Source organism: Cornus florida, unplaced genomic scaffold, assembly GCF_030987335.1.
Source record: "Cornus florida cultivar Cherokee Brave unplaced genomic scaffold, ASM3098733v1 CherokeeBrave_3.0.0_Hap2_Chr01, whole genome shotgun sequence".
In the NCBI taxonomy this organism is placed as follows: Eukaryota; Viridiplantae; Streptophyta; class Magnoliopsida; order Cornales; family Cornaceae; genus Cornus; species Cornus florida.
In genome coordinates this window covers 61,455,852-61,475,498 of record NW_026775571.1, presented here as the reverse complement: position 1 = coordinate 61,475,498, position 19,647 = coordinate 61,455,852, and the positions used below count along the sequence as shown (strand labels likewise).

The 19,647-nt window shown below is 36.4% G+C and overlaps 1 pseudogene; it reads right to left on the bottom strand.

Annotated features, from left to right (window-relative positions):
• Nucleotides 1-7,450: 7,450 nt before the first annotated feature.
• On the bottom strand, nucleotides 7,451-7,549 carry LOC132283203 (small nucleolar RNA R71; annotated as a pseudogene).
• Between the last annotated feature and the right edge of the window lie 12,098 nt (nucleotides 7,550-19,647).

The window sequence follows — 19,647 nt, the reverse complement described above, 5'->3', positions numbered from 1 at the left end:
TATGTAATTCATGAATCAAAGTTCAGTATTGTTTTTGAGCTTATTTTCTATTTCTCCAATTATGGGAGGCCACTGAAATAATTTGGTGAGTATAAACCACATGATTTATAATTCTTCATCATGTAGTTACAACTTGCAGTCACTATATTGTCTTAATTCTTTCATTTCAATCTTATATCTTGGGATAAATTGCGTTGTTTATAAAAGTCTAATTCGTAAAATCAATCCGATGTTTCACAAATTGGGCTGGCGTTATTTACAAAAACACAATTCAAAAATCAATGTGATGGTTTACTAATTGTGTTGATTCAAATTTAGACTCTCATCGGTGCAGTTAGAATTAGTTTTGGTTTTTATGAAAGCGTGGGACATGATTGGTTTTGATTTTAGGTCTAAGTGGAACCAATCCGATCCGTCTACACCACTAAAAAATGGGGATATTGTGAATTTGCGAGAGAGAATATATATATATATATATATATATATATATATATATATATATATATGTGTGTGTGTGTGTGTGTGTGTATGTGTGTGTGTGTGTGTGTGTGTGTGTGTGTGTGTGTGTGTGTGTATGTGTGTAAAGCCTATTTGATAGCCCACCTTATATATTACATTTGATTTTTTCAACATGAATCTACCTTATGATTCATGTGTAGTAAAAAGAAGCATCTTTTAGCCTGGATGCAAATTTGGGCTTCAGGCATGACCCCTTGGCCCGCTGAAAAGTCAAAACCTAATAGGCTCGGGCCTAAGTTCCCTAAACTGCAGGCCTTGGATGGACCTAATGTATTATATTTTGCTTGCATAACAATATATATATATATATATATATATATATATATATATTTCATATCATAATAAAATACTATGTTGTACGCTAGGAAGCATGGATAATTTTACGAAGGAGCCGTACCCATGCCGGAGACACACACTCTGTGTCCGACACTTCATATACGTGTCGATAAATAAAAATTATGTTTTCTTTTTCTTAATTGATACTCACACGCACATACATCCATCGAGACTCGAACCTTTGACCTTCCTTTGGAAAGTAAGAGCCTGGTACTGCTAGGCCATTGGCATATTGGTCAACATAATTATGTTTTCATCAACCAAACCTCCATGACACATATTAAAGATATACACGCTAATTTGTGTCTAATAACTAGAACATGGATAGAAGTCCATCTTGAATTGTGGTCAGAAGTTACGATCTTGAATTATGGTCACAACCGTCGGTAAAGGGAGTTGTTGGTACCATCACCATGACCGTCCCTTGCCATATATCAGCCTGTCATGAAAAAATTTGAATTTTGATACTCTCAACTGTAACTTTAAGTTCTAGTCTAACCAAAATCATGAATGTAACTTTAAGTTCTAGTCTAACCAAAATCATGAATGTCCTAAGGCAGAGAAGGTTTTTTTTTTTTTTTTTTTTTTTTTTTTTTTTTTTTAGGACTTAAATTCAAGGAATTTTAAATTTGTATGCTCAATCTTCATTTAAACCTTTATGGAAATATTGCAGAACAGACTCCTAAAAGGTTGATCCTTATAATTAAGATGCATAGCAACATTTCTGTTTTGCTAGTTTTTGCCTGTTGGTAAGAAAATGAATGATACTTTGGGAATAAATAAATAAAAAAGAATGAAGTCTATAAACATCTCCAAGAATAAATCAACAATGATCACTTTTTAACTACAATTAAAACGACCCTAAAATGCTACCGGTCATAACAAAAAATATTCGGCATGACCTCTGCTAAAAAGGGTCCTACCACAACCTGTTGAAATGCATAAAAAAATATAATCACCTCAATTGGCCATAAACTAATCTATCATGTCCTAACGTAGAACGCAAATAATATAAAACATTCCCAAAACATCAATATACATATAAAAAGAGTCCCGTTCCTCCAATTCCATCAAAAAAAAAAAAAAAAAAAAAAAAAAACATAGAAGCACCAGTCTACTACCTAGTCCCATACTTCTTTACAAGGGACATACTCTAATTCCATCAATTTACAGTTCGTGAAATATAGCTGAAATCAAAAGTCCATAATTTATAACATTATACAAATTATACTGAATTTTTATAGAATAGTCAAGATTTACATTTACAAAATATTAAAATTCTAAACAAAAATAGTAAAAATATAAATGTCCAATCCCGTCTAATCTTGTTGTGGATGGTCATCCGCCACCTCCTTCCCGTGTCCTGAAAAATATTAATAATAAAGGGGTGAGCACAATGACTCAATAGGACGTGCCTAAGACACACCTCTTGTGACTCTGTGAATCTAAACAAGGAATAAGAAAAAGAACCGAGATCATGCCATTTCCAAAAAAAAAATAGAACCATAACATCAACAACATAATCCAAGTTATAAACGAACTATGTCATGCAATGTCGCTCCATATTTCCAAAACATTTTTCCGTCATCATTTTCAAACCGTTAGTATAACCCGTCCCATGGCATCATTTGGGCCCAGGTAACTCAACCACACTAGAAAAATCACCCCAGTTCTCTCTAGGCCATACTAACGGCGCGATCCCTAGGCAACTCCTAGGTGGCCGGGTTTTCGCAAATCCTTTCAAAACTTTTTTTCCAAAACCTTTTTCATTCCATTTCAAAATAACTTTCCCATTTTCCTTACCCAATGCCTATGCATGAAACGCATCATGCCTTTTCATACCATGCCAATACTCATTTTCATATAATTAATTCAACTGAAAGCACATAGCATGCTTTACAAGTAAATAAATATATATATAAAAAAAAAGAATACTCTCATTCAATAATAATCTATCATGGTAAGCGTATAAAACATGAATTTTAGTCCACACAAGCATGCTCGATCATAACACATCATTCAACACCTAATTAAACATTCCATATGCAACATTTAAGCAATTTTTGTAAGAATTTATACAAATTGAACATGCTAGGTAACAATTTATACAAGATAATTTACAAAAGCACAAGAAGATTATGGATTAGGGATCCCTACCTCACTTAGATGCAAAAACTCTCAATTTGCCCAAATCCAAGCCCTAGAATTCGAAACACCAAAATTACCTTTGCTTCGATCAAATCGAAGATCTCGACAAACTCTCCGTTTTGTCGCAAACAGCACCCAAGGGTGTTGTGGACACGGGAGAGTGCAAGAGTGTCTTATATGTGAGGTTGGTGAGTGAGATTGAGAGTTGGTGTACTCTATTTCATTCATAGTGGTTTTTGAGTTGGGTTTCACAGCCCCGAGGACGTTTCCCCCACACTGGGGGTTTTAGCTCGTATATCTGGCGTGAAACAAATCTTAGCATTTCATTTGATGTTCCATCACCATGCATTAAGATGAAAAGTTGCAGAAATCTCATAAGATACCAATTCACCCCCCTTTTGGTATCTTCAGTTTTACAAATGTAAATTTAACTTCTAAAAGCTTCCGAAACCACAATCATATTTTGACCTTGCGAAGCGACCTCTCGCATTACAAAATTTGTTTTCTAAACACATAGAATGGGGCTCGTCACTTCTCCAGTAATAAAAAGGCTTAGGGCCTTAGTAGTGTTAGTTCTAACTCTGTTTGTAAACAAATAATGTTTTGGCATTTAAGACTAGGACATCCTAGCTTTCCATATCTTAAACATTTGTTTCCTACTTTATTTAAAGGTTTGGATTGTTCATCGTTCTATTGTGAAAATTGTTACTTATCTAAGAGTCATTGTACTACTTATTTGCCAAAACCTTATACTTCTTCAAAACCATATTATTTAATACATATTGATATTTAGGGACATTCAAGAGTCACTACTATCTCTAAGAAAAAATGGTTTGTTACTTTTATAGATGATCATACCCATTTATGTTGGGTTTATTTGATGAATGAAAAGTCTGAGATTGAAATTTTTTTCAAAGAATTTTTACAAAACGGTTGAAACTTAGTTTCAAGCAAAAATTAGGATTTTTCACACCGATAATGGAATCGAGTATTTTAATGAAATTTTGGGGAGTAATTTGAAAGAAAAGGGTATCCATCATCAGTCTACTTGTTTGGATACCCCTCAGCAAAACAGAATTACTGAAAGAAAAAATAAACATTTACTTGAAGTGGCTAGTGTTATAATGTTTTCAATGAATGTTCCAAAATATCTTTGGGGGGAAGTTGTTTTAACAGCTTTAAATTTGATTAACAGAATGCCTACATGTGTTTTAAAATATAGCACGCCATTAGAATTTTCAAAAGAATTTTTTCTTTATCAAAGATATACTCGAATTTACCTCTAAAGGTTTTGGCCACATAGCTTTTGTGCAAATTGATGAGCGTTGAAAAGTGTGCATTCAAACCCCTTAAACTTAGGTATTCTAGTACCTTTATCTATCTTACATTCCCGTTTCAGACTAATTTCATGTTATTGCCTTTTTTAGGTACTTATCCCAAAAATAAGTTAATTCAGCCAAATAAGAGCATTAAAGAAGCGATCTCAAGCTGAATAGAAGAAAAGAGCAAAGTGGAAGCAAAGTGGTGGAAAAGCAGCAAGTTCAATCGATCTCAACAATTCTTCGATCGATCTGGATGTAATCGATTTAGACATTTCAAGATGAATCCAAGGCTTTGTCCTTATCTAAAAGATTCCACCATCTTCGATCGACCCAACTTTTCTTCGATCGATTGAAATTGTTTGATCTTATCCTCACCTACCACCCCACCTACCTCTTTTATCTCTTTCCCAAAATATCTCAGAGATTTATCTTTATTCAAAAAGGTGCCACTAAGGATGATCGATCTCTGCAGCATTCGATGGATCTCACTTAAGTTCGATCAATCTCACCACAGTTCAATCGATTGAACCTCCTCAAGTCTGAATTAAAACAGAGTCCAGCTCATTAAAAGTTAGCTCATAGTGCAATCATTGAGGGAGCCTTAGTGCACGAGTCCAGACCATTGGGTGTGACACTTGAGCCTCCTATATAAGGATTTTGAGCCACTTTTGCTAAAAGGAATACACATATCATCATATCTTGAGATATCTCATAAGATTCAACATATATCTTGAAGAGGATGCTAGAGACTAGAGAGTTTTTACACATTTTGGGAGTTCTTCCATTCTTCTAGGGTTTCCATCAAGACGGAGGTCATTCCTACCATGGAGATAGCCAATGAGGGTTGGATGACTACTTCAATGAGTGGCTAAACATCTACTTGGGGCTAGAGTAGCCCCTAAGTTTGCTTCCTAGACCTAGTGCTTTGTATATTCTTGGAGATTTACTTGTAATAAATGTTTTGATCATAGATTTATATATATATATATATATATATATATATATATATATATATATATTGTGATTTCTACTTGATGTGTATGGATTAATGCTTTCAATTGATTATCTATTTCTAATCGTATGTCTATGTATGCCAGAATGGATGATTCATGTGCTTTTCTCTAGATTTAGTGGAATTTATGCATGTCTATGTGTATGAATAATCTAGTGATGATCAAAACATAATGCTTAATTGAACACTCTTGTAATTTAGTTGATGGTTCACACTTGTTTCTTGATGGATTGTGCCATACCTTTAGTTTACTTAGTTTAATTTCCATGTCTTTAGTGTAGATGTAGTGTAGTTGCTTTAGAATTATAGATAGGTGGACAATCTATTCTTGTTCCTTGGTGTTCCATACTTATAAATACAAAGGGTGTATGTTTCTAGATAGTTGTGTGTGCATAAATTATGGTTTCATTGAATGGATTTTGGTCTCATTTGATAGGTTGTGCTTATTATTTGAATTGGTTAGACAATCTATACTTATTTACCATCCATGCCTAATTTCAATTAATGTCACACACACACAAATTACAATTAAATTTCTCTATTAATGTACAATTGCTAGTGTCTAGTGAAGTCAAGCTTAGTGGTGAGCTCTAGTACCCTAAGTTCTCTCCTCTATATCTTTTTCCCTATCTTCTAAATTATTGTATTTTGCTTGCTTTAATTTCAATTGCATTGTACTTTAATCAACCAAACAAACCATCTTTTGATCACTCGACCTACTAACCCTATATATTATTTCCATTGCAAATGCGCCCACAAATCCTTTGGGATGATCCCTACTCACCCTAGCTATATTTTTAGTTAGAGGTAGTAGAGGCATTTATAAATTAAAAACTTAGTCACACTATTTTGCACAAATTTGGTTGCATCGTGATAGGCACACCAAGTTTTTGGTGCCGTTGCCGAGGATTGAATTGGTAGCGCCGTGTTTTGGAAACAAATAGGAATTAGTACTATTTTCATCGTGTCTTTATTTATTTTATTTTTGGTTACTTATTGTGTTTAATCTCGATTGACTAGGTGAAGTGGGTAAGGAAATATTGCAAAGGAGAATTCAAAGAAAGGAGCTAAGCTAAGCATAAAAAGGGCTAAAATTAAAAATTTGCAAAGCATAACAAGGCTTGAAAATTGAAAAAATATATTGAAGTTGCTTAAGGACCCTTTGTGAGATCTTTCTGACTCAATCTTTAGTTAAATTGTTGGTCCGCGTGGATGGATATTTTTACATTCTTAGATAGATTGTGAGCCCGTGTACATGAAATTTAATTTTTCGTGCATATTGTTGAAAGCACGGGGGTATGGGATCATTGTATGTGGCGGAAGTTTGTTGATTGATTTGTTACGAAGATGAAGTGATTGTTACTTGTTACTTGTTTGTTTTTGTTTTGTTTATGCATGCATGGTCGTAGATCAGTAAATCCTACTCTTGTCCCTCCTAATTTACATCTTGAATCTGTTATTCGTAATCCTAGGGGAAGAGGTAGCTCTAATCATTCCATTTCATCAATGGATAAGCAAAATGAGGACCATGTGGAGGACCTTGGTCACATTGACCAACAACGCATCCTCCACCCTAATGTGCATCACAACAACATCCAAGTACCATTAGGCATGCCAAGGCCATTCATCCCACCACAACAACAAGGCCAAATTCCATTGGGAATGCCTCGGCCAATTTTTGCCCCACAACCTCCCATCATTCAAGGCAATCAAGGTGCCTATGTTGCACCACCAATTGTGAATCCTCCTCTTGCTTTAAGAGACCATTATGTTCCTAAATAATACAATGCACCCACTTGCATTCAATTGCCCCCATTTAGAGCACATCACTATGAGATTAAACCACAAACCATTTAAATTCTTCCTAACTATCATGGACTTTCAAGTGAAGAACCTTACTAGCATTTGGATGAGTTTTTTGAGGTATGTTCACCGTGAAATACACGGACATGCCGGAAAAAGTTTTAAGACTTAAACTTTTTCCTTTCACCCTTAAGGACAAGGCAAAATATTGGTCCAACAATCTTAGGCCTTTTTCGATAACTTCTTGGGCGAAAATGCAACAAGAGTTCTTGAAAAAGTACTATCCGGTTTCAAAGACCAATGCCATGAGAACTTCAATTAGAGAATGTTCTCAAGGGGATGGAGAAATGTTTCATGAGGCATGGGAAAGGTTTAATGACTTGCTTAGAAAGTGCCCTCATCATGACATACCTAAGTGGCAATTAGTCTAATACTTCTTTGAAAGTTTGCTGGAAAATAAAAAAGGAATGATAAATGCATCCATGGGTGGTTCTTATCTTGACAGGCATGTAAATGATGTATGGCAATTGTATGAAAGCATGAGTGAAAATTTAATGCGTAGATCTCTATCTTCTAAAAATGGTAGAAATCTAGGTGGAAGGAAGAATGTTGGCTTATATCAAGTTGACAATTCCAATGACATAGCCGCCGAAAGGAAATCATTATCTCAAAGGTTTGATCAATTCTTGATCAACTACAATTCGGCGAATCAAGTGTCTTCCTCCCCTAACCATTCTCATCGTGCATCTAATGAATCTTGTATGACTTGCTTTAGTGTCTTATATTCTACTTCCAATTGTCCCCATGGACATGTGCAAAGTGAACATCATAAACAAGTTAATGCTACATTTTTTAACCAAGGGAATAATCCCTATGGCACTCATTACAATTCGAGTTGGAGGGACCATCCAAACTTCTCTTGGAAAAGCCAAGGAGAAGGCTTAAACCCTCCCCAATGTGGTTTTCAAGGGAAGTATGTTCTACCTCCAATGCAAAACCAAGGATCCCAAGATTTTAGATCATCATTTCAATCGCATAGCAATCAATTCTCTAATTCTCATTTTCTTAACCAATCATCGTATTCTCAAGGAAACTCTAGGAGTCCCACTTTTAAGGAGAAAGTGTTGACCGCTTTAGGCACTCTAGAGGCGAACACTCAATTGCTTCATCCCCATTCTCAATCCATTGCTAAGCTAAAAACCCAAGTCGGGCAAATAGCTAGTACTTTGAATGCTCGAGAGAAAGGCAAAATGCCTTTGAATGCCCCACCAAAGCAACAATGTGTTGTGGAGACTCATTCCTCTTCGGAAGGTCCCAAAATTGAACATGTCAATGTGGTGACAACCTTGAGAAGTGGGAAGATTATTGACAACCAAGTAGGTATTTCCAATGAAGAGAGTAAACCGGTGGAACCCAAAGTTAACACCTATCCCGTTTCATATTCTATTCCTCCTTCATTGCATGTGCATGATCATTTTGTTGAGAAAGTTGTCAAAAATGATTTGAAAGATGAATTAAACAATGATTTGAAAAATGATTTTAAAAATTCTTGTGTTGAAAATTCTTCAAATAAAGATTTTGAAAAGGTTTTTGAGCCAAAAGCTCCATCTCTGGATGCCTTAAAAGGATCCATTTCTTTTGACAAACAAAAGACTAAGACCAATGAAATCATTGAAATGTTTAGGTAAGTGAAGATTAATCTTCCACTTTTGGATGCAATTAAGCAAATTCCAGCTTATGCCAAGTTCTTGAAAGATCTTTGCACCCAAAAGACGAAGAACAAAAGCCAAGCACCAAAGAAAGTAGTCTTAACCGAGCAAGTGAGCTCCATTTTGCAACACAACACTCTCCCAAAGTTTAAGGACCCCAGTTCACCTACTACCTCTTGCATTATTGGTGACCATGTCATCAGTGTATGTCAAATTAGGCTTAGGTGTAATGACCCGGATTTTGATTCAACTCGGTGTGTTAGTGATGAACCGAAGATTGACCTGATAACAGATCCAGATACGGAAGCAAGAATTAAAATGACGGTCTCTCAAGGCACTACGCACCTCTAAGACACTTTGATGACCTTCCATGAGGTCATGGAACTCAATGAGAACTGATGCGGAAGCAAAAGACAAACCAAAGTCTTAGGAGATATAAACCATCTCTTAAACGCAAAAGTGACCTTCCATGAAGTCACGGAACCCAAGGAAATAACAAGAAGCAGAAACTATGATAAATGAAGTCAACTAGCGCCCTATGGCACCAATGACACCCAAGGGAACAAGATCTAGTTCAAACTAGACCACGTACACCATTAAATGGCTTAACAAGATAAACAAAGTCAAGTGGGAATGAACGAAATGAAGTTAACCTGTCTGGGTAACAAACCAAACAAGACCCACACGATAGCTTCATTTCGGTCGACCGAAATGGAGCATCGGTCTGCCGAAATGAGCCAAGAAAAGAAGGGGAAATGAACCTTCAGTTCGGTCGACCAAAATGGCAAACCGGTCAACCAAAATAAGCCTCTACAATGAGAAAGGCTACTGGAATTGGAGTTTTTGATGAACCATTGAAATCCAAAGGGGTTCGGTCGACCAAAACAAGTCACCAGTCGACCGAAACAGGTCAAAAATGTGCATATGAACCTGTTATGCACTTGAAGTAAAGAAAAGACTCTAAGTCTCATTGAAAATCCCCATGGCATGATCAAACTTAATTATATGCGAATGTGTGATGATGTGAACATACACGCAAGTGTAATATGACATTTTAAACATGTTACAATGGTTTATGGCCTTATTACATCACATTTACAAGATTTGACATGCCAAACCTCAAAGTTATGAAAAATTACATTTTTAAACAAAAGGTGGCGCCAAATGAGTACAAGTGCAAATATAAACATACTTGGCCCTTGGCCTCATGTTATACATGTTGAATACAATGAAAAGAGTTTACTTATGTACATAATACACAAATGGAATCAAAGAATACAAGTTTGATACATAAGGCTACCAAATGATATTTCATGCTAACACTTGCATGAAATGGAAGCTCAAAGCTACAAGTCATCCCACTGAATGACAAGCATCACGAACCAAGTCTTCGTACTTGAACAAATCCCCCAGTAACTTCAGGGTGAGTAAACAAGTTTACTCGTCAAGAATGAGCATGCATCGACTCGATTTCTTTAGAGATTTTTAGACTAACATGCAATAGTTCAAAAGGGTCATGCCACCTAATGTTTATGTCGAAAGTTAGACTCAGGGAGCATCCTAAGCTACCTTAGAACAATGTTAACAAGAATCATGATATACATACAAATATGCAACGAATTAGGTTTGGGATAATCCAAAGAACACGATAAGGTGGATGCTTGAAAATAGATCAACATGAATTACACTTTCAATACAATTAAACAAGTTTTGGAATAATCCATACAACACAACGAGAAGTATACTTGTAATCAAGGACAAGGCATAAGATCTATGCAATTAAACAGGGATGGAATATCTCATATAACACGAAATGAGGTTATACATGAAATCAAGAATAAGGCATAATATCTATGCAAAGACAAGGCATAAAATCTATGCAATTTGACAAGATTGGAGCATTTCACATAACACGATAAGTTTAAATCTTCAAGGCATAGCAACTTGAAATTTAAAGAGTGAAATCAACCTATGTGGAAACTCGGATATCGCCCGGATTAAAACCGTACTCTTGAGATCACTTTAGGGCTACTAACCCATGGGTACCTTTCCCCTAGTGCGCACTATAGTGTAAGAAGACATTCCCCCATACTAGAACCAAGTCCTAGCCATGTCAATTCTTGATTGATATCTCCAAGTCCCAAAATCAACAAGTTGTGCAAACCAGGATAGTATCAAAATACAATAAATGCATTAACCACGTTTCATGCACAACCAAGATTTTGGAACACAGAAGTCATGCCCTAAGTTTGCAACTATGATGGCATGTGAAATGTCAAGAATTCGTAGTATACATCTATATAGATTAGAATTAAGATATATAGCATATGGAATCCATTGAAATAAATATACCATAAGTATAAGATACATGGTTTAATTACCTACTAAGCAACACATGAGTAATTAAATCATTCTAAGACAAATGCACAAGTCTATGAAGTACATTAATGAAACCAAGATACAAGGGGTCACGATACTCGATAAAAAGATACAAGTCCATGATTAAACCGATGGAAGCATAAACGGGAATTTAACCTACTTAAGGGATTAAATTATCAAGATTACAAGACAAGTCCAAATATTCTATGAATAAGGCATGCCAAGGATCATGTTAAGGACAAGTTCAGTATCATGTTACAAGTTCATTTCATACAGGACACAACAATGTGAATTAATTTCCACACAAAGGAAATAATTAAATAAAAGTTTCAAAACTTATCCGATTATTCTCGAGTTGATACACGTGAAGGAACTTGTTAAGGAAATCAAGAATACAAGGTTAGAAATTTAATCTGGCTCGTGGAACCATTGAATGGATTTTAATTAATTCTTTTAATTAAAATCTCTAGATTTTGAAATTTATCCAGATGACTTCAAATTAATATATGTTATACAGCATGTCAAGACTTGATTTAAAGGCATGATACAAGTACATTTCACGCAAGGCACGACCATGAGTATTAAACTTTAATACTAGAAAAATAATAATTGAAAGGTTTCAAAACCTAATCAAATATTCTAGATTTAATATATATGAAACTATACGACATGCATATCAAGAATGTCAAGTCAGAATTCCAATGGAGTGAATAGTACACTCGGAATAAATTAATTAATCAAATTAATTAAATACTACTAGATTTCGAAACTTCTCCAATTACACTGAATTTAAACTATATTGAAAAGCATGCTAGAGCCTAATATAATATGCTAACACATGCTGATTTAAAGCTAGATAAGGCCACATGATTTAATATTTTATTCAAGGTAAATATTAAATAAAATCTTCGTTACTTGTCCAAATGATCTAGATTTAATATATATTAATCAACATATTAAGTGATAATATTCTATCATGCCACATGTTTAAAACAAACTATGGACAACCTGGAAAATTAAATCTTACACAAAGAAATAATAAATCAAAGTTTTTAGATTTGATACAAAGACATGTAAATGAAGTATATAAGCATCACAAGCATGCTATATAACAAGAAAATAAATTATAACACCCTCTACCTCAATTTGAGATGAAAACCTTAAAGGCCCATCGAAAAAAAAAAAGTGCTCCGAATCCGACGATATCGCGGAGTTTTGTCGAGGACAACACCGTGAACAAGAAGCCCCATGAAAATCACAACTTGACTTCAAACCCAAACTCAAGAAATGGTCAGAAATGGGTTCTAATAAGGGTGAAAGATGCGTGTCGTCAAGACAAGCATTAAACGTTAAGGCTGAAGAGTTTTCACTCGAGAGAAGTGGCCGAAAAATGAAGAAGAAGCATGGCAGCCCCTTGGCTGCCATGGCTACCGGCCAAGAGAGAGGAGAGAGAGAGAGAGAAAAATCTGATATTTTATCTTAAGACCTCCTATTTATAGAAAATCTCAAAAAGTGTCCCGAAAGGGCCCCGCCGAGTCTGGAAAAGTGAATTTTGAGCAAACGCGCTCAAACGGCAAAACTCCGCGAATGAAAAAGATTCAAAATGATAAAATATGAACAACAGAAGAAATAGAATCAAAAACCAAGTCCCATGCAGAGAGATATGCCCCGAACAAGTTCGGCGGCAACTAGGTCCAAAAACTCTGAAACTGGAGAAAAACGACCAGAACGAAATTCTATGAATTTACAAGTTGACAAAAAGTGAAAATCGAATCTTGTACGAGGATTCAGGCTCCAGACGAGATATTTTTGCAATAACTTTCGTTAATTGCACAATGACCCCTGCAAAAAGGGTTAATTGCACTAATGACCCAGAATGAAAATATCTTCCAAAAATATTTTCTTAGATACCCCTGAAATAAAATATCTTCAAAAGATATTTACAAAAAATATCCCAAGAAAAGAAAATAATTCCAAAGAACTATGCATCCATACCCCTATGGACACCGGGAGCAACCAGAGTACTTTCTTGCAAAAGTAAAGATACGTATTTCGAGAAAATCACTGAAGATGAAGGCACGTGAAGTCAAAAACCAACTCCGAGCACGAAAAGTGAGGTTGTGCCAACAAAGTGACAAACGGGGAAAAGACAGAATAGGGAAAAAGACGAAACAGGGAAAAAGACAAAATAGTGCATAGTGTCCGGAAAGTGAAAATGTGGAAATGACTCGGTCCTCAAAGGAAGTTGTCAATCCAAACAAAAGAGTCTCATAAACCATTTCTGAGCACTCGAGATGCCACTAAGCGACGAGAAACTGAACTTAGAAAAGAAAATTAAACGAAAAAAATTCATTCGTAAAATTTTAGGAAAAATGAAAGGAAGAAAAATTTCTGGGTCGTTACATTAGGAGACTTAAAACCGACGTCGGTAGTTTTCAACTTGCCGACCAGTCCATCAAAAAACCCCGGGGTATCATAGAGGATGTCTTGATTAAGATTGATAAATTCTTCTTTCCGGTCGATTTCGTAGTCATAGATACGAAACCGGTTCCGAACCCCAAGAGCCAAATTCCCATTATCTTTAGCCGTCCCTTCTTGGCAACTGTAAATGCCAACATCAATTGTAGGACGGGGATAATGAAAATCTCATTTGGGCATATGAAAGTGAAGTTGAATATCTTTAATCCGACCCTAAATTCCATAGACAAGCATGAAGAAGTGTGTGTTGTTGAAAAATGCATTGCCAATGAATTAGATAAAGTTAAGTCTCTACTTGATATTGAACATTCCCATGGTTTGCTTTCCAAAAAGAATTCAAAGAAAATTGTTTTAAAACCAAGTGTTCCAAGGGCATGGAAACCCAAGAGTTGTTTTGACCATGGACTGTTAATCTCTTTTGAGCTAAATCCAACGAGTTCTTTAGAGAACCATTCGTTGGGTGGGGTTCAAAGTGTTTTTCACCCCGCCAAAGAGGGGATGCATAACAAGATATTTGAACTGGGCTAAAAGAGCCCAACGTCTTGCTAGAGACGTTAAAGACTAGCAATGCTTCATAGGGTTTACAACCCTATTCCTCCCTCAATTCTATTTTACCTTTCATTTCTTGCTTCGTCTAGATATATTCTGGGTTCATACACATTGTTAGGGATTGTGATTGAGAATGCATGCACTTTCATTCTGAAAATAGGCATTTTGTTACTGTTTGATCGATCTCAAAAGATATTCGATTGATCGAACTTCATACTTGCATCATACCTACATCCAATCACCTTTTTGTCCCATCGTGTGAAGTTTTTTGTGATCCATCAGAAATTACAAGATCAATCCAACTTCTTCTTGGATCGATCTTCAGTTCCAACACTTAGAAAAAATTTTTAGACCCTGCATAAAATAGCTCTTTGTCTAATCGTTCGAACTTGTCTGCTAGTTTTCACCTGTTAAATCGATCAAAGTCTCTTCCAGATCGATCTTGGATTAATCGATCTGTGTTCCTTTGTTCCTTTGACTTTGAATTTGACTGCCCTTTGAATTTTGAATATAAAAAAATAATAATAAAAAAAATATAAATATAAATATATATATATATATTTAGTTTTAAGAAATTTTTCAAAATCCAAAAAAAAATTTAATTTTAATTTTAATTTTCAACCAAAAAAAAAAAAAAATACTGTGTCATTTTGAAGCTTAGATCGATCTGTGTTCCTTCAAGATCGATCTATGTTCGATCGATCGGATATTTTTCCAAATCGATCGAATATGTCGGGGGCACTTTTTAAAATAGAAGCCAAAGGTCATTTGGATCGATCCTAAAGATCGATCCAAGATCTTTGCGTCTCTCCCATCGCTGCAACCTTCTTCCCAACCTCCGGCGAGCTTCCAAAGCTTCGAATCCCTCTTCTTCACTTCAGATCTCATCATCTCTCTCTCGTCTTCACTTCTCTTCTCAGATTAGGTAAGTTTTGAGTTTTATTTTTGATTTCGATCTTCAATCTTGTGCTTTTTGTGCTTTCTAAGCTTAGATCTTGAGTTTCTATGATTGATTATTTCCTTTTTGAGTTGTTGAAGTTTATGTATATACATGTATATATATATTTGTATATATTTCATTTTCGTTTTAATTTTGGGGGTCACGTGCCAAGATAAGTGACCATTCTTGTGTTGTTGTGGTGTGAGAGGGCCCACGAGCTTGCTTGGGAGGCTCCCGTGTCATCCACGTCACAGATCTGTGACTTTTCAAGTTTCTCACAATAGTTCGATCAATCGAATTTTTCTCTGATCAATCAGAGAAAGATTGATCTCACTTAGTCTTGATCGATCCTACCTGGATTGATCTCATATTTTCCTGATCGATTGAAGATCACAGATTTGCATATACGCTTCACACACCATCTCTTGCGTTCCATGCTATCTTAATCATGCCCAATGCCTGTATTTTCCATATTGGATGCATTCTATACTTATACTGTTTAGCATGTTTCACTTAGTTACTATTTATTTGGCTGTGTCATCACTTACATAGATTCATGTCAATTATTCTGAGTTGTCTATCTTATTTGACATACATGTTTCTATGTTACGCTTCAATTCTTTATTATCTATTACTGACTTCTATTGCAAATGTTTTCCTTTTTCTTTTGTAGGCCATGGCCCGAGTCAAGACTGTTGTCCGTAGGCAGTATGGCCACAGAGTCAAGCCTAGGATAGAGGAGCAGGCAGGACCTTCTCATGCTTAGGTCCCAGCTCCAGAGCCAGCTCCAGCTTAGTCCTCATCATCTAATTCCAGACTACAGTCTTCAGCTTCTGCATCATCTTCTTCTTCAGATGAGGTTGAGCATATACCATTTGCTTATCCACCACAAGCACAGCTAGGCCAGGTCCGAGACATTCCTGCCTGGAGATACTCACATCTTTCTGTGGCGCATGAGTTGGTGTTTGATATTACTTTCTTCTCCCGGTCAGTCCTGACCAGGGCAGCTTACGATGATATTGACCGAAGGGGCATTTCAGCTATTTTGGCCCCTATAACATATCCAGTTTACCAACGGCTTGTTCGGTTGTTCTACCAGAACTTCCGGCCGACCCCAAGTAACCTATCAAAGCTGCAAACTACTATTAATGGCCACCCCATCCAGATCACGGTTGACATATTAGCCAGATCTTCTTGGTACTCTCATGTCTGGCTTCCCGACCTTCATTATTCTATCTTGAGGAGGCCTTCTGACGCAGACATGGCTGTTGCACTAACTGGCCACTACGCAGATGGTGAGACTTTTGCCACCCGGACTTATCTGCCCGATGATTTATGGTTCTTCTATTCAGCCTTGTACCGAAACATATTTATGGCAAGCTATAAGATCTAGCGACGTTTGAACTTTTTGGCTGCCCTCTACGTATTCTATACAGGCCAACAGGTATCTATTTCGGCACTCTACTGTAGTGTCATGATGAAGCTTTATATAGATTACATCAATAAGGAGAAGCCCAAGCGGGCTAAGTACCTCCCATTTGCGCACCTTATCACTCAGATCCTCCGAGATCAGCGCTACCCGTTCCATCTAGATGAACGTCCTGAGGTAGAGGCTTGCAGCTTCGTCAAGAAGGATTGGAATGAGAGCTACAATGCTCTTATTAAGAGTTTGGAGGAGGATGCTGTCTTAGCAGCTGAGGAGGCAGCTGAGTTAGAGGAGGCAGAGATGGCGGCAGCAGCAGTAACAGTAGCAGCAGCTCCAGCAGACCCACCTGTCGCTGCGGATGCACATATGTAGATAGACCTGTAGCAGCAGCCTCCAGAGGAGATACAACATCACTTTCCGGGAGGGTCGCTAGTTCATTCTTAGGAACACAGTTAGGACATACATCAGTCTCCTGATCCAGTCATACCTGACGCTCCAACTCAGACACCTGGCCTAGAAGAGTGTATCCAGACTTTAGAAGATGCGGTAGTCTCTCTTAGAGTTGATGTGGCATCTCTTTGTTCTGATGTTTTGGTTGCGCTACAAAGCATATCCAGAGATATCCGAGGATCACGCCTCGCTCGCCCTACTTCCTCTGCCTCTATACCTCTCTTTCCTCTTTATATATATGTGATACTTGACTGCTCTTTTGATACTGTTATGATATTTTTGCGGCCAGTCTGTTGGCCCTGATACTGTGATGTACTGTACTTTATTTTTATTATTCTATGCATGATATTTTTAGATGTCCACTTCTTATATTGATACATTTATCTGTGATTGACTCCATTTAGCAGGTACATCCCAGTGACTTTAGTGAGAAAGAGTGCTGCCCAAATTTTTAAGGACCACCCTTTTTCCTTTCTTCTTATTTCATTTATTATCCTATTTACACTTGCATGTCCACTGTGCACTGTTATTATCCCCTTCGTTACCTGATCAGCTTTTATCTAGTGCCATCGTTTCAGGACCACAGTTAATCCCAAGTTTAGGGGGGTTGTACCACCCACTTTGGATACTTGTGTCCCATTCATTCTTTGTCATAGCTGCATTGGTGTACTCTTTTATTTGTTCTCTTTGCATATTGAGGACATTGTACCCTCTAAGTTTAGGAGTAATGGTGTTATTTACAGTACTTGTTTTTAATTCAAAATTTTGAGCATGACTAGTGTATTTGAGGGATTTTCTATGATTGGTCTATAATTAGCTATGATTTTGATCTTTTGAGGACTATATTGCTTAAAATTTAAAAATTGCTTGACTAGAGAGTCCAATACTCCTTGTGGATGCCATTTAGGAGTAAATTTTTTGAAAGATTGATATCTTGCTTACATTTGTGGTTCACATCATCTTGATTTTGTGATTATTTTGAGATTCACTCTAGGATCCTACACTAGCACAGGTGCACACTAGTATTCATTTATGGGGTACATGCTTTGTTGATTATTGAATTGGTTATATCCCAATTGGGCTAGTAGTGCATTGAAAGGCTTTCATTTTGACAAAAGTGGATAACAATCCCTTTTCATTGAGTAGCTGAGATTCTAGCCTCATCAAGCATTGAATTTCTCGCGCCGAAAGGTAGAAGGCCCAAACTCTAGGTTAATAACTTGTGTAAAATAATAATAATAATAATAAATAAATAAATAAATAAATAAAATGTTGGAAAAACAATAAAAAAGTGAGGACTTCTCCCAAAAGGTGAGCAGTGGGAAATGATTAGATGGAGGTTGTTTTGATTTGTAGCCTAGTTGATTTGACCTTGTAAGTCCTTAGGGGTGTTTAAACACCTAATGCCCTAAAGCCGTTTGGTTTGGGAGTCATTGACCTAACGCTTGACCTCATGGATCACTAGAAAGCTTAATAGATCACTACATTGCACCATGCTTCCATCTTTGATCCTTAGGATAGTTAAAAAAAAAATAAATAAATAAATAAATTGAGTGAAAAGAATAAGAGCACCTAGATCAACAAGGCTTAAATAAAAGGTCTACTCTTTGTTTTGATGATCAGAACTAGATTTGTGTGCTAGTTTGAGAGTAAGGATGTGATCATTTCTTTAGTTGGCTTAGATAGCAACATATTTGATGCCGGTCCACTCAAAAAGAATTCTAGTGTTGTTTTGATTTGCATGATCGTTTTCTTGATGTATGGAGGACCATGCTTGCTTGCTTGATGTTGAGATTTTGGGAGACTAATTGGAAATGGTTGAAAAATTGCATACTTGAGGTAGTTTTCTCCCAATGCTTGTTTGCAATATTGGTGCCTCTTTAATGAGAAAGAGCTTAATGCTTGTGGGTATCATTTCTGGAAACCCTCACGAGACTTCACTAGTCCATTAGGGTAACCTAGGGGTTTAAAAGGCTTGTTGCATATGCTAAATGCAATCGTGTTCCCTACAAAAGTGGCGTTATCCATTTATTGCTTTCTAGATTCATAGTTGTATAGTTGTTCATTTCATTCCTTTACTTTGTAGTTCATTGTTAGGGACTAGCAATATTTAAGTTTGGGGGTGTGATGAGCGCTGAAAAGTGTGCATTTAAACCCCTTAAGCTTAGATATTCTAGGACCTTTATCTATCTTACTTTCCCGTTTTAGACTAATTTCATGTTATTGCCCTTTTTAGGTGCTTATCCTAAAAATAAGTTAATTCAACCAAATAAAAGCATTAAAGAAGCGATCTCAAGCTGAATGGAAGAAAGGAGTAAAGTGGAAGCAAAGTGGTGGAAAAGCAGCAAGTTCGATCGATCTCAACAATTCTTCGATCGATCTAGATGTGATCGATCTAGACATTTCAAGATGGATCCAAGCCTTTGTCCTTATCCAAAAGATTCCACCATCTTCGATCGATCCAACTTTTCTTCGATCGATCAAAATTGTTTGATCTTTTCTTCACCTACCACCCTACCTACCACTTTTGTCTCTTTCCCAAAATATCTCAGAGATTTATCTTTATTCAAAAAGGT